Raw genomic sequence first — 14,508 nt, 5'->3', positions numbered from 1 at the left:
TCAGGATCTCTGCAGCAATGGCACATTGTGGGAAGCTATTGGATGAGAGGTTACATATTTGGACTTTGCTGCAGGAAAATCCAAATGCACAAAAATTACAAGAGGACATTCAATAGAAGTAGCTATAGTTGGAGGAGATTCGAGCAACTATGAGAACGTTACAAATCTCACAGAAGCTCGCAAAATTCAATGAGGGAAATTCCCTCCAGAAGAAGACTGAGGAGCTGAGGAAGGAAGAGTAGAATTTGACAGAGAGAACTCAGCCACGACAGGATGAGGCTCTCCAACTGTCCCAAGCAGTGGATGAAAATGTTCCAGATCTTCGACAGAGAGAGGAAGCAGTGATGCAGAAGGCTACAGGACCGGTGACAAAAGCACTATTAAAGGAAGTGTGCAGCGAAGAGAAGTAGGTCACAGACATTCTCTAGGAGTTCAACAATGCCTACAACAACATTGCAATGAAGATAAGAGGAAAATTGACTAATTGACTCGGGACGAGTCATATGTGAGTGTTGGGGGCTTGTTGGGCATAGCCCAACTTGGCTTAGATTTTGGCAAAGACTCTACATTTTGTGGGGCAGAGTGTGCAATGGAGCGCTCAACGGAGCACACAATAGAGCATGCAGTGGAGCACATTTATATCGTGCGGTGTCGTAAGGGTGGATAGAAGCCCCTCCTTTTCATAAAAGTTCGCGATTTTGTAAGGAATAAAAGGGTTTTCAGGCCATAGTTGCTTGTTTTAAGGAGTCCATGGTATTTTTCTGAAATAACCCTACAATGCAATAGTATATATTGGGTAAGATTATAAGAAGAGATATCAACTAGTCTTGATCCATATCAGTGTTATGGGTGAATTATTGTGATATGTAATTTGGTAGAAAAGGAGAGGCTCTGCTGCTGAGTGCATAGAGGCCTAGGGAAGAGCTTTCATCTGATTGTGTAGATAGCCTGAAACTTAGTGTGCAGGCCAAGAACTGGTTTTTATTCAAAGATTCATTATATTAAGGAACAATTCTTGTGGACATAGCCCTACACTAGGGTGAACCACGTTAATTTGATTTTTTTATGTGTATATTTTCTTATTATATATTGTCGAGTAGCATTTATTATAGTTTAGCTTTACTTCAGCACAATGACAGCTTATGATTTTATATGGCATGTTTAAGTGATTAATATAGTGTGGCAAAGTGATTTATATATGTTAAAGATAAGATAACATAATAATACCACATCTCCTAGTCCCTCAAGGCTGCAGAAACATGGTTCTCCATCGTCCCATAGTCACTTCGGGTGAGACTACAATATGCTTGCATGCCATTTCCGAAAGTGCTAGTGATCAAGGGTTTTGTTGATGCGTAGTATAGATTGAACCCGGGTTAGCCCAAATCAAGCCAACACTTTCCCTCGTACTATTGTTGTCGTGATAAGGATTAGCAATGTTTGGTTATGGTTAAATATGATTGACCATTAACGACCATGTTAACCATTGCTGAGCACGTTTAACCATGGTAGAATATGGTTGACTTCTTGTCCATGTTTGATCATGGTGAGCTTGTTCGACCATGGATATAGTTATATGAGGAAGGTTGACTATGGACAAGAATGGTTGAGTATGAGAGAACATGGTTAACTATGGTCAAGTATGGTTGACTATGAGTGAACATGAATTACCATGGTTGGAAATGTTTAGCAATAAACGAATATGGTTAAGCATATAGCGTATGCTTGATAATGTGGTTGACCATGGATGATCATGATGGTCATGGTTGACTATGCTAACCCTTGTTAACAATTGTTGACTTGTTTCAAGAATGGTTGAATATGGTTGAATAGGTTTGACAAAAATGGCAATGGTTGATCATTGTTCATCATGTTTTCTATGCTAGATATGTTGACTGTGGTCGACTATGGTTGACTATGTGATTATGTTCACTATGGTCAACCATGTTGAAATGGTTCGCCATTGTGAACACAATTAACCACTGTAACATTGATATTTTGTGACCATGTTTGACCATACTAACAAAAATTGACCACGTTTCAACATATTTGACAATTAATACTATGTTAGTAGATATTAACCATGGCCAACCCATAGTATGATGCATACACTATATGTTGTTGGGGACATTATAATGATGATTATTGTTGGTGACATTGCAACAATGACATTTATTTTTCATAACAATGTGATGTCATTTGTTATTCTACACATGATGCAGCATGCTCATATTGACAATGGTTGACCATGTTCAACAATCATGGCGTCATGTGAAATAACATGTGTGATGTCATTTATTATTCCACACATGATGCTGATATTAATAATGGTTAACCTTTTTCAGCCATGTTTCCATGCTTGAGTAGTAATAACCATCATGATTGAGTAGACACCTATCAGAAATGGGATGACCAAGTTTGACCATAGTCGACCATGGTTTCCTAGGTTGTCTATGGATTACCATGGTTAACTCTTTCTAACTAACAATAAATATGGTTGATTATGTCAAACATATGGTTGAATGTGGTTAACTATGGTTAACTAAGATTAACTATAGTTGGTATATAGTTTACTTAGGTTTACCATTGTTGACTATGGTTGACCATGATTAACGATGTTTGAAGAGGGTCAACCATGGTTGAAAATTGTTGTTGATGGCTAACCATGGTTAACAAGGTTGAAGAGGATTGACAATGGTTCGACAAGGGTTAGAAATATGGTTGATAATTAATGACCATGCTAATCATAGTTGACCATTTTTGAACTAGATTGACCATAATTAAATAGGTTTTAACTTCTTGACCATGTCTAATCATGGTGATCCTGTTCGACCATGGATGTGATTATAAGGGCATGGTTGACAACTTGACTATGGCCAATTATGGCTGACTATGAGTAAACATGGTTGACTATGGTTGGTAATATTTAGCAATATATGAATATGGTTGAGTATGTTAAGTATGCTTGACAAAGTGGTTGACCACAAATGACAATGGATGATCATGGTGGCCATGGTTAACAAAGGTGACCTTCATTAACTATTGTTGAGTTGTTACAAGCATGGTTGAAGAAGGTTGAATATGTTTGACCAAATTGGCAATGGTTGATTATTGTCGATCATGTTTTCTATACTAGATATGTTGGCTATGATTGGTTGTGTGGAAAGTGATTACAATGCTTGACTACATTGACTATGTGGTGATCTTGACTAGGGTCAGCCATGTTACAATGGTTGAGCATTACGATCATGATTTTCTATTGTAACATTGATATTTTGTGACCATGTATGACCATGTTGACAATTGTTGACCATGGTTGAACGTGTTTGACAATTAACACCATGTTAATGTATATGAACCATGATCAACCCATAGTATGATGCATATGCCATATGTTGTTGGATACATTGTAATGGTGTTTAATGGAGGTTACATTGCAACAATGACATTTATTGTTGATCATGTTGTGATGTCATTTGTTATTCCACACATCTGAATAATCTTTATTATTCATTAGATTGTGACACTCTTTGTCACATTTTGACGTTGTTCATAGTTCTTCACACTACAATGGAATATACCATTCATCACATTGCAATGATGGATATTATTCTTGCATTTCACTAGAACTTATTGTCTTTCACATTGCAATGACTTATTTTTGTCATGTTTATGGCATTTGTTGTTCATTACATTGTGATAATAGTAGTTTTTCAACATATTGTGATGTCATTTTTTATGAACAAGAAATGGCGGTATTGTGATGTCAACTATGTTCAACAATTGAACAACATAACCAAAAATAAGAAAACATGTTCATGTACGGATAACCATTATAAAGCATAGTTAACATCAGTCAACATAATTAACCACTAACACATTGACCATCCAAATTAGGTATGTCAACTTTTGGCAACATTTAATCGCGGTTGATGAATTGTCCATAGTTGACCTATTGATCATGGTTGACCATGTTTTTTGAAATTAACTCTGCTTGACAATGTTTGTCCACACACAACATTGTTTATTAGTAACATTAATATTATAATAACATTGATGATAAGAATAACATTATTATATCAAAAGCCCCAAGGGATAGCTCAATTGGTAGTTCTTGTTGCTAAGTACCTTGCCAATTTGGGAGGTGACGAGGTCAAATCTCCTCATTACCCTTGGGGTTATGCCTGAATAGATAAATTGCTCAGTAGATCCTTTCATGTGGATCTTCTGAGATTACTACCCGTGGATGTAGTAGCCTCTAAGTGATCGTGAACCTTAGTTCAAAAAAAACATTATTATAGTATAATTCGATGAATTTTTATATATAATATTATTATTGCATTAATGATATTGATAGTGCTTTTATATTATAGTTAATGTATTACATTTAATAATGTAACATTGTTAGTGTTATTAATGATGTTACTACTAAAATTATTATTAATATTAAAGTTATTGTTATTTAATGTTAATATTATGATTTTAATATAATTCCCATTAGAACTACTACTAATACTAAGAATAAGATGATTTGGTTCATATAATAATAATAATATATTAGTGATATTAATATTGGTTTTATGTAATAATTAATATATTACATTAAATAACGTAATATTTCAATGTTTTTTCTTTTTCTTTTTGAAAGTTGGACATTTTGCATTATACAAATGAGGATTACATGAACATGAATTACCATGGTTGGAAATGTTTAGCAATAAACAACTATGGTTAAGCATATAGCGTATGCTTGATAATGTGGTTGACCATGGATGATCATGATGGTCATGGTTGACTATGCTAACCCTTGTTAACAATTGTTGAATTGTTTCAAGAATGGTTGAATAGTGTTGAATAGGTTTGACAAAAATGGCAATGGTTGATCATTGTTCATCATGTTTTCTATGCTAGATATGTTGATTGTGGTCGACTATGGTTGACTATGTTGACCATGTGATTATGTTCACTATGGTCAACCATGTTGCAATGGTTCGCCATTGTGAACACAATTAACTACTGTAACATTGATATTATGTGACCATGTTTGACCATGCTAACAAAAATTGACCATGTTTCAACATATTTGACAATTAATACTATGTTAATAGATATTAACCATGGCCAACCCATAGTATGATGCATACACTATTTGTTGTTGGGGACATTATAATGATGATTATTGTTGGTCACATTGCAACAATGACATTTATTTTTCATAACAGTGTGATGTCATTTGTAATTCTACACATGATGCAGCATGCTCATATTGACAATGGTTGACCATGTTCAACAATCATGGTGTCATGTGAAATAGCATGTGTGATGTCATTTATTATTCCACACATGATGCTGATATTAATAATGGTTAACCTTTTTCAACCATGTTTCCATGCTTGAGTAGTAATAACCATCATGATTGAGTAGACACCTATCAGAAATGGGATGACCAAGTTTGACCATAGTCTACCATGGTTTCCTAGCTTGTCTATGGATTACCATGGTTAACTCTTTCTAACTAACGATAAATATGGTTGATTATGGCAAACATATGGTTGAATGTGGTTAACTATGGTTAACTAAGATTAACTATAGTTGGTATATAGTTTACTTAGGTTTACCATTGTTGACTATGGTTGACCATGATTAACAATGTTTGAAGAGGGTCAACCATGGTTGAAAATTGTTGCTGATGGCTAACCATGGTTAACAAGGTTGAAGAGAATTGACAATGGTTCGACAAGGGTTAGAAATATGGTTGATAATTAATGACCATGCTAATCATAGTTGACCATTTTTGAACTAGATTGACCATAATTAAATAGGTTTTAACCTCTTGACCATGTCTAATCATGGTGATCCTGTTCGACCATGGATGTGATTATAAGGGCATGGTTGACAACTTGACTATGGCCAATTATGGCTGACTATGAGTAAACATGGTTGACTATGGTTGGTAATATTTAGCAATATATGAATATGGTTGAGTATGTTAAGTATGCTTGACAAAGTGGTTGACCACAAATGACAATGGATGATCATGGTGGCCATGGTTAACAAAGGTGACCTTCATTAACTATTGTTGAGTTGTTACAAGCATGGTTGAAGAATGTTGAATATGTTTGACCAAATTGGCAATGGTTGATTATTGTCTATCATTTTTTCTATACTAGATATGTTGACTATGATTGGTTGTGTGGAAAGTGATTACAATGCTTGACTACATTGACTATGTGGTGATCTTGACTAGGGTCAGCCATGTTACAATGGTTGACCATTACGATCATGATTTTCTATTGTAACATTGATATTTTGTGACCATGTATGACCATGTTGACAATTGTTGACCATGTTTGAACGTGTTTGACAATTAACACCATGTTAATGTATATGAACCATGATCAACCCATAGTATGATGCATATGCCATATGTTGTTGGGTACATCGTAATGGTGTTTAATGGAGGTTACATTGCAACAATGACATTTATTGTTGATCATGTTGTGATGTCATTTGTTATTCCACACATCTAAATAATCTTTATTATTCATTAGATTGTGACACTCTTTGTCACATTTTTACATTGTTCATAGTTCTCCGCACTACAATGGAATATACCATTCATCACATTGCAATGATGGATATTATTCTTACATTTCACTAGAACTTACTGTCTTTCACATTGCAATGACTTATTTTTGTCATGTTTATGGCATTTGTTGTTCATTACATTGTGATAATAGTAGCTGTTCAACATATTGTGATGTCATTTTTTATGAACAAGAAATGGTGTTATTGTGATGTCAACTATGTTCAACAATTGAACAACATAACCAAAAATAAGAAAACATGTTTATGTACAGATAACCATTATAAAGCATAGTTAACATCAATCAACATAATTAACCGCTAACACATTGACCATCCAAATTAGATATGTCAACTTTTGGCAAGATTTAATCACGGTTGATGAATTCTCCATAGTTGACCATGTTTTTTGAAATTAACTCCGCTTGAAAATGTTTGTCCACACACAACATTGTTTATTAATAATGTTAATATTGATAATAACATTGATGATAAGAATAACATTATTATATCAAAAGCCCCAAGGGATAGCTCAATTGGTAGTTCTTGTTGCTAAGTACCTTGCCAATTTGGGAGCTGACGAGGTCAAATCTCCTCAATACCCTTGGGGTTATGCCTGAATAGATAAATTGCCTGGTAGATCCTTTCGGGTGGATCTTCCGAGATTACTACCCATGGATGTAGTAGCCTCTAAGTGATCATGAACCTTAGTTCAAAAAAAACATTATTATAGTATAATTCAATGAATTTTTATATATAATATTATTATTGCATTAATGATATTGATAGTGCTTTTATATTATAGTTAATGTATTACATTTAATAATGTAACATTGTTAGTGTTATTAATGATGTTACTACTAAAATTATTATTAATATTAAAGTTATTGTTATTTAATGTTAATATTATGATTTTAATATAATTCACATTAGAACTACTAGTACTAATACTAAGAATAAGATGATTTGGTTCATATAATAATAATAATATATTAGTGATATTAATATTGGTTTTATGTAATAATTAATATATTACATTAAATAACGTAATATTTTCAATGTTTTTTTTTTCTTTTTGAAAGTTAGACATTTTGCATTATACAAATGAGGATTACATAAACCAAAAAGTTTTTGCTAATGGTCTTCTTGAAGGGAAAATAGAACAATAATAGAATTTTAGAGTCTTGAGGTTGTTAAGGCCTCATCTAACTAGAGCATCTTGTAAATAAAAAATTATAAAATTAGGTTGGTTGTGCCAAGTCTTGACATACATTGACACGAGAAGAAAAAACAAATTACTAGTGCTACAAGCAAAAAATCAGTGAGTCATAATAGCTTTTGGGAAAAATACCCAAGCACCAACGTTGGTTGGTCACTACCCTCATCTGAGGAGGAGATGTCAGTTCATCTCTTAGCTAGAATGGTCATCTTGTGGTGTATACTGTCAACATTTTCCTCCACCTTTGCCAATCTGATAGAATTCTCATGTTGAGTCCTCCTATACCACCCTATGTTGTCAGCAATATTCAAATACCATTTAACCTTGTGCCGATTTCATGGCATGATTGGTGAAGTGATGGAAGTATAAACAATGTGCCAAGAATAATGTGATCCAACCTCCGTTCATTTGAGCTGGCATCATATCGAGGTGAGTGAATGCCGACTCTTGGGAATGTTCATTGCAGAGTAATATTGTTAATATTTTAATGATGTTAATAATATTAATAATATTACTATTATTGATATTAGTATTAATTTTAATATTATTTACATTAATTTTATTAAAATTAATAATAATAATGGTGCTATTATTAATATTATTCTTAATATCAACATGTTGTGACTATTAATTTAATTAATAATATTAATATTAATAATAAAATTAATAATAATATTATTATAACATGATTATTACAATATTATTAAAATTATAAGTGGTTATATATAATAATATTAATATAGAGTGGTAATAATAGTGTATTTATGTTATGTGAGAAAACGGTATAAAAAAGTTTTATTAGGTAGTTTCATAACTTTTTTTTTGAAATAATAATAATAATAATAATATGTACATAATAATAATAATATTAATGTGATTGCTTAAATATTTTTACTAACAATAATATTAATAATAGTATAACATTATTAAGAGAAATACTTTAGTATAATAGCATCATTATATTAAAATGCTACTATATATCATTATTGCATTAATAAATGTCATTAAGGTTACTAATAATGTATTGAAGTTGTTATTAACCTTAACATCTTTAATTTTGTATAAAATATTTTTTTGGAAGAAGTTACATTTGAGATTTAGGTCGACATGTTTCGAATCGACAAGTGTGGTTCATCTTCAAGACACGATGAAGAAACAGATCTAGGAAGAAGGTTAAATAAGGAGACAGGTCAACCTAACGGTTAAATTTAACCACGGGAAGAAAAGAAAAAGTTTGATATTATTTAAATAAATTTTATTAATTTATTAATTGTTTATTTATTCTTATTTACTCAACGGTTATATTTGACTAGGTTTTAATAATATTTATGTATTTATAAAGCTATTTATTTTTACCTTATTTAAATATATTAATATAAGATAATATATTAATATATATTTAAATAAGGTAAAAATAAATAGCTTAATAAATAAATAAATATTATTAAAATCCTAGTCAAATATAACCGTTGAGTTAATAAAAATAAATAAACAATTAGTAAATTAATAAAATCTATTTAATAATATCAAACTTTTCCTTTTTCCTCCCCTCGTCAAATTTAGCCAAATTTTTTTTCTAGCTGTTAGGTTGACGTATCTCCCTATTTAACCTTCTTCCTAGATTTGTTTCTTCATTGTGTCATGACTAGATTTGTTTCTTCATTGTGTCTTGAAGATGAACCACTCTTGTTGGTTTGAAACGCATCGACCTAAATCTCCAATATGACTTCTTCGAAAAAACATTTTATACATGATGATATGAATCACAAAAGTTTAAATTCGAATATCATTAATTTTATGAGTTCTATATATTAAAACTCATAAATTTTAATGAATTTTAATTTTATATTTTTTTATATTCTTAATCATTAATATTAGTTACACTATTAATATTATTAATACTATAACTTAATATTAAAAATACTTATGGATATTAAAATTTAAAATTAATAGTATAACATTAATAAGAGAAATACTATATTATAATAACATCATTATATTAAAATGCTACCTTATTGCATTAATAAATGTCATTAAGGTCACTAATAATGTATCGTTGTTATTAACCTTAAGATCCTTAATTTTATGAGTTTTATATATCAAAACTCTTAAGTTTCAGTGAGTTTTAATTTTATATTTTTATATTATTAATGCTAGCATTAATATTAGTAACGCAATTAATATCATTAATACTATAATTTAATACTAAAACTATTTATTAATGTTAAAATTTAAAATTAATACTAAAATAATAATTTAATGTTAATATTAATATTAATATTTAAGGTTATAGGCATGTTTATTTTGGAATAGGGTTTATATAATTTTAATTTAGTGATGGTGATAGTTTAACCTCAAATATTTAAGATTTATCTTCAAAGTAGTTTTGTCCAATTTTCTTTTTTTAATTAAATTAATTAATTAAAAAGAAAATGCCATATGAATAAGTGTAATATGAAGTGAAGATAGTTATGATTTTTTGAGCATGTAGCATTAATAAGCCATAATATTGGCAAATAATTTTTTTAAATAAATATAATAATAAAACTAGAATTTAATTATTTTTTATAGTTTTTTAAATTTTAACATCTAAAATTTAATTTTAACAAAAATTAAAATCTAAAAATAAGTTATTACAAAACATTTAAACAATGTAAACTCATAAAAGAAATTGCAAATAAAAGAATTAGATCTTTATCTACTAGTGTTAAATCCATATTTAAAATAAATCTATTCGTGTGAAACCTGACCTTTATCCTCCACCCAGGGAACACACATGAGAGAAATGTAAACTTTTTTGCTTATCTTTGATTAAAATATCCACCCAGCGAACACACATGAGAGAAATGTAAACTTTTTTGCTTATCTTTGATTATGGGCTGACTAGTTTGGTCTTACAGCCAACTGTCATTCGGTCAGAGTTTTCCACCATCACGTTCCAATTAACAGACTATTCGATCTTTCAACGCAGACACAAACGGCCGTTAACTTTTCATCCAGTCCATAAGCCACTGTAACAACACATATGACGGTATTGACTTTTGAAAATCTAATCAGATCAGATTCCTCTAAATGTCCTAAGACATTCAAATCAGATTCCTCTGAATCTTTATTTATGACAAGGGACACAGGATAAGACTTATTTAAAAGTCAATCATTATACGTCCACGTTTATATTATGGTATTTGTCACATGAAAAGTAAGTTAAATGTGGAAATTCAACATTTTAGAGTTCAAATATTTTAATTTTTATTTAATTTTTTCAAGCTATAATTTTATTCCATAATACGAATTTTGACGGTCGACGATTACGTTTATCTGCGCCGCCGGGTTTAGACGGAGGGGGAGGGCGAGTCGCGACTGTGTTAAACTGAGGTTCTCTACGCCGATAAGAGCTGTCTCCTCTTTCGCTCTGCGTCTACGTGACCATGCTCTTAAGCTCCCGCTACCGACGCGATAAACTTCTGCCGCTTTAGGGGTTACATCACCGTCCGATCTACCTACTGCCGGGAAGGTCTGTCTTTTCCGATCCTCTGAACGGTCGTGTTACCCGACGCTTTCGTACCGTGGGATGGAGCAAAAACGCACGATCTTTACCGGAGCCAATCCGGAATATATCATTCTAATGAAAAAAAATTGATATTTGTTCTTTATTTTTGTTTATAGCCAGACATTGGTATAAAATCCATGGATTTCTGGCACTAACCTTAGACTTGGGTGCACTGTAGACCCGCCTGCGTCTACCTTGTTAGCTGTAGCATTTCTTCTATTATTCTATGTTGATTTTTAACTATTGCACCTTCCCCCTATGGTAATATTTGTGTGCATATCTGACATTCCCCTGTATCTTTCCACAATCATTTGTTTGTGTGTGCATAGTTCTAAGGTTCTTGTCTCAACGCATTTATTTTCTAGTAACATATTCTAGTGGCGTTCCGCTATCAATATCGTCACCTGCTATGTAACCATTTTATTCAACATGGTTGGATTCAACAAAGATGCAACATTCAGCCATGGGTGGCATAGTGAATTTCATTTCCCTTATAACGGTTGATAAATGTAGTAGAAGGTTCATCTTTATCATTTGATAAATCATCATAATCACATTCTTAACCCATTGGTTTTCTTGTTCGAATAAGCATTTTCACATCACTTGTACATCATTTAGATCCAAAATTTAAGCATAGGATTTTCTATAGTTGATTATCTCTACTAATGTACAAGGAATTTGGTTTTTCCCTGGTGAAATGGGATTGAATTCGACAACATTTTGGACACAAATCCCATCATTAATGTTTTCTTCTTGGAAAAGGAACCACAAAAGACCTTAGCTATAAGGGCCACTAATTATTTCAGAGTCATATTCAGGAGCAATGGCACACTATCCGACATAATGTGCCCCCATTCTCAGTCAGGGTCATTCACTTTATTGACACTTTGACTTCCGTAGTGACAGACCTAAGAAAATGACCATGGAAATGGGTATGATTAAGCCCGCGGAGGATAAATTTGAGGAGCTTTAGGGAGACCTACACGAGATCATTATTTCTTTATCTTCCTAAAAAAGGAACCCTGAAAATTGTTACAAAGGATGAGAGTTATTCCCTACTGGTAGGAAACTTCAATTATCAATTGAAAAAAACACATCATACTTTCGTGAGCACTCTCCCTGGGTTTTTATGTAAAAAATGGTATCATTCTTTAGTTGGAAAATATAATGCAAATGTAGATTAAGAATATACTCTACTTTATCATTTCTCAAAAGATGCTTCATCGAGAGACTAGAGTTGAGGCTTATCATAATATTTGCAACAACAAATGCACATACATTAATATCATATTATTTTGATGGTGCATCAAACTATTATTGCATCAACTTTGACTCTCTATTTCATAGTTATTATTCAAATGATTGATACATGTTTCATACATAATCAATAATCATGTGTGAGAATGATATAAGTTATTAACAATAAGGCTTTTAGTTTGAATTCCTATGAATAAAGCATGTACAAGAGAGCCTAATCTGCAACTAGAATTAGAGCCTCAAATGTCAAGTTAGAATCAATGTTGTAGACAAAAACAAATCCTTCAGTGTGTTTCATTTTGTAGTCATTTTTAAATAGACATTAGTTTGTGGTCATCCCAAACTCACCATTTGAGAGAACTCCCACTTAGTAGAAGAGACAAACATGAAGGTTTGTTAGGAAATCTTTTTGGAATTGCTAAGCCACAGAGCCATGTTCCAATAGTTTGTGGTCACGTTCAAATTTGTATTGGTAAGCACTTTCAATCACTAGAGGACTTAAAATTTTAGCCAAATTCGGAAATGTTTTAGGAAGAACTAAGTATTAAATATGAGTTGTAGAGTTTGTGGTTAGTCTTAAACAACCATTTAGTAAAAGACTTCTTCTTTTGTTACCCATTTAGTTGTGGTCTTCCTTAAACCACTAGATTCAAATATCACATCCAACCATTAGCAATTGTCCTCATCTCTTTGTTAGGACCCACATACACCCATTCAGATTGAAGGGTTGGGGTGGCAAGGGGGATGTTAGATACATAAATTGCAAGGGTTATTGTGTAGAATATGATTCGACATGAGGAGTCTAGGAGATATTTAAAGAGGAATCCAATGGTCATAAACATTTCATTTATATCTATATCATTCTAATGAAATGCAATCAATTGTTATCATTATTTTATTATTATTATTATTAATTTACACATATAAATATTCACTTAAATATCTACAAATTATACAAAACATGGCGTGGCTTCAATTCATACATTATAATCATATTGCACTAACATTTTGCGATTTCCTCCCATCTAGATTCCTCCAGATGGATGTCTACAACATATGTCAATGTACAACCATTAGTATTTAGTAATTCATAATGCCATTTATTCTCACCTACTCCATGTAAAACACATAGTTTGAGGAGGTTAGTATCCTATTAAAGAAAAATAGTTTCCAAAGTTTATTCATGACTATTCTATCAAATTCTATATTTTCAAACTCTCTAATGTAACTCACAAAATTTTCAAGATATTTCTAATGATAAAGGAGGAAATTATAGTGGCATCTTGAAACTATGTTTGACCCCTTGCTATGGTCTCCATCATTGTTGGAAGATGTAGAGACCTTATTAGTGTAAAGTTTGTAGATTGGTTAGGGATAGAGTGCGGAAGACACACTTCTAGGAATGGAAATAGAATTTGCCATCTAATCCACCATTTCCTAGTGATGATAGAATATTTGAAGCTATAAAACCACATGGTAGGGAGAGTAGCACAGTGGTTTAGACCTACACTCAAAATTGGCCCTCCAAATTATTTGACTAGAGTTGAGCCATCATAATTAAAAAATTAGTCAAGGAATAACCTTTTAAGCCAAATTTACCTTTAAAATCAATTTATTTGGAAATCTTCCTAAGATAAAATCCAAAAATATTTATTTGGGAATTATTCGTGACAGAAAATCTGAATTTCTTTTATTTGGAATCATTCCTAAAAGTGGCTCTAAAAAATATGCATGTGCAATCCCCAAGCTAAGTCTTGAATCACATAATTATATGGCCATGATTGCTCTTGATGACTAACGTGCATTATATTTTGTCTTATAAAAGAAAGGTTTTTGGTGAGACTTGATGTTTTAGTTTGAGACGTAACACCCTTATGCTAACATTTAGCTAAATTCT

General features: G+C 31.8%; 1 pseudogene; it reads right to left on the bottom strand.

The window, feature by feature from the left end:
• Window positions 1-14,508, bottom strand: part of LOC149155255 (E3 ubiquitin-protein ligase PUB23 pseudogene) — a 42,586-nt pseudogene that overhangs the window by 18,345 nt on the left and 9,733 nt on the right.

This window comes from Pinus tabuliformis, chromosome 9 (genome assembly GCF_031772625.1).
Source record: "Pinus tabuliformis cultivar Carrire ecotype Pingquan chromosome 9, CPIR1, whole genome shotgun sequence".
Taxonomy (NCBI): Eukaryota; Viridiplantae; Streptophyta; class Pinopsida; order Pinales; family Pinaceae; genus Pinus; species Pinus tabuliformis.
Note: the sequence above shows the minus strand (reverse complement) of the source record. Positions and strands in the feature narration are given on the sequence as shown.